Genomic DNA, 3,126 nt, shown 5'->3' with positions numbered 1-3,126 from the left:
CCCCCCCCCGCGTTTTTTTACAGCTTCAATTCTATGAACGCCATCAGTTTAACTCTTACATGGATATGCTGGACTAATTTTAACCGTGCCGTTGCGGTGATATAGTACAGGCTGATGAGTCTGGTGTAGAGTTGTATTCCTCCTAAGGAAACAGGGTGGTATTCACTACCTATGAGTTTACATAAGAAAAGGAACGAGGTTAATAGTGGGATTTTTTTTTAATGGACCACATACAGGTGGTTTTGGGTTCCTAGCACTCTACGAATTGTGGGTTGAAAACCACTGTCTCTATAAAACTAAGGAAATGAGTGAAACTCCTTAGAATTTGGAGCTTGGTTCCTAAAATTACTTGTTTGCTATGCTGATGTAATCTGGCTTTATTTGGCATGGCCTTTTTTTGTAATTCCCCTGTGTTCCTGCATGTGACTAAAATAGATGTCCAGAGGTAAGTGTACTATAATGAGTATAGCTTGTGAAGATTTAACCGTTGCTTACTTCTTTTTTTTCTGGTTAAACTCTTATCTGTTCATATAAAGGAAAAAATAATCAGTTTCCTTTCAGAGATAAGCTGCCTCTTATGTTAGGGCTGATGTAAACCTCTTCTTAGGTTTTCTTTATTTTTAAACTTGTCTCTAATGAAGCTTAATTGTCCAAAAGGAGAAATCTACTCTTGGGATACTTTGCAAGGCTGCAGGACAGTGTTTGGAATTGGCCTCAAGTGTGGAAGGCTTCTTTCATCCTTCCACTACCCCCAAGTCTCATGCCCACTATCTTAGTGGAGAGCCAAGTGTTCCCTGCTTCTTGCAGGAGCTAGAAGCTTAAGCTTGGTACCTGATGGTGGCAAGCAGGCTTGAGAATGAAGGCTCAGTGTTTTTATATCTTAATGTTTATATTAAAAGATGATGACAAGCAGTTTGTCTCCTGGACTTGATTGGAAATGGTCATGTGTTGAGTCATTTTTTTTACAGTATGTAAAAAGGCAGAATGAATATGGGACTAAGCCAACTGCTTTGCCTTGAAGGAGCCTGTTGCTATATTCCCTTGCAGAACTGAGGGTGGAGGGGGAAAGTATTTTCCTCGTCAAAAGCTAATAAGCTGTGTAATTTGTGTACCAGAGTCTAGCTGATTGTTGGGCCCTTTAAACAAGGACACTTGCTTAATGGTTCACTTATTTGAAGTTGTCTTGTGGTTATTCGTTCTTGGATGGGCTCTGCTATCTCCTAATGCTAGGAGATCCTGCCTATATTGCCTCTCTGGGGTTCTGACAGGCTGCAGCTCCTCAAACTTAGTATTTGTGCAGAAGTGTTTTATATATCATGTTTGTTACCTTCCAGGGAGCTCTGCCTTCATGAAGCAGGAGTGCAACAGGCCTTGTTTACTACATCCAAACCAGGTTGTTTAGTGTTGGAAAAACTAAAGCAAGTTTATGGTGTAATCAGGATTAAACAGTGCCCTTTTCATAAACGGAGCTTATCTGAATGAGCTTAGTTTGTGCTAGCTGTTTAGTCTATGCAGAGACAACATTTTGAACTGAGAGGTTCAGAGAAAGCTGTTCAGCTGTCTGACTTGCATCTTGAAGTGTCGTTGCCCAGATGCGCAAATGATATCTTAACAGCAATGTGACTGAGGCTGATGACTTGAGCCAGACTGTGTTCTGGCTGTTAATTAAAGTGGATTAGTGTAACTGTAAGCAGGTGAGACAGGTACTTCTTCCTTCACTTTTCAGACTGTAGAAGACCTCATGACCTCTAACTTGGTGAATAGAATAGTATTCTGGGATGAGAACAGTGCAGTTGATGACAACCCACACTCTGCAGCACTATCTGCTTTAAGCATCAAACTGTGCTTTGAGTCTCAGTACGCATGCAGTTAAAGCTTGGAAGCTTTCATAAATCTTGCTTCATTTGGGGATGGGGTGTGTGGTGTCTTTATTTGGGGTTTTGCTTGTGTGGGAAGACAGAGACCTGGTAGCAGGACTCCGCTATGCATCTGTGCATGCGTGGACTTACAGCTCTGATATAATATAGCTGCTGGCTTTATTCTGTTAAGCAACTGTATACTCAGTTCCCAACTCAAACTGGTTTTCAGTCTGAGCTTGTGTTTCATCTCCATTAAATCTGTTCATGTGACTACTTCTTGTCATACTCCCCACACTAGAAGGTTCTTCTTGCATCTTGAAACTTACATAAGGTTATTCTGCATATCCACTGTAATTTGGCTGGCACAGAGTAGAAATGCACTTTCTCTGACTGCAGAGAACCTCTTTGTCTGAGGCAAATGTGCTGTTTGAGTACAGCTCCATAGTTAGACTGTTCCTGCATGAGCAACCATGCCATTTCTTCATTTTTTTCTTAATAGAAATTAGACTGCTAGGTGTCATCAAGAACCTCACGTGGTTAGCTGTTTACTGGTGATGGGCAGTGACACTTGTGTAATGGAGTTGCAAATGTGGTTTACTTAAAGCATCAAATGAACTGAGAGCTTGGCACTGAATCAGCAGAATGGAAATGGTTCAAGCTGGCTGTTGCTTGTTGGGAAAAGTGGATGTCACAGGGAAGGGATAATAAATGCTGAGCCTCTGTAGAACTGACTACCTTGTTTCTTAGAGTTAAGAATAAGGACTTTTCATCTTGAAAGAGCTCTGAGGCATTCAATTCTTTTGCGGTCTTTACTGATTTTTTTCCCTTCATGTGGGAAAAAGATACAATGTGGAGTGACAGAATGGACTGTTGTCTACCCCTGTTCATCAGTTCTTTCATATACTGGAATATCTGCGCTCCTGTTCCAGTATTGTTGGTACCAGTATACTGAGTAATACATGCTCAAAACTCCATCTTTGCTCTGTTCTTGCTCAGTTGCAATAATGCTGACTTCCTTTGAGTATGTTTTCAGTTGATAATCTGCGTAATAGTGAGGGTTCCTCTCTTGTATCTAACCCCAAACTACTCTGACATGCAATAATCATCATGCTTCTCTCTACAAGGCAAAGAAGAGATGGGATAGCCTGGCATCTTACAAAGTGTTTCCAGACCTCCACTGTTTGAAGCAAGTAAAGCAATTAAAAAAAGCTGGGACACCTGGATTTTGTTCCTGGCTCTGTTGCTGACTTGCTGGGTCAACTACCTC

The sequence above is a fragment of the Charadrius vociferus genome, unplaced genomic scaffold (assembly GCF_000708025.1).
Source record: "Charadrius vociferus isolate BGI_N301 unplaced genomic scaffold, ASM70802v2 scaffold90, whole genome shotgun sequence".
NCBI lineage: Eukaryota > Metazoa > Chordata > Aves > Charadriiformes > Charadriidae > Charadrius > Charadrius vociferus.
The sequence above is the reverse complement of the archived record's forward strand: the minus strand, read 5'-3'. Positions refer to the sequence as shown.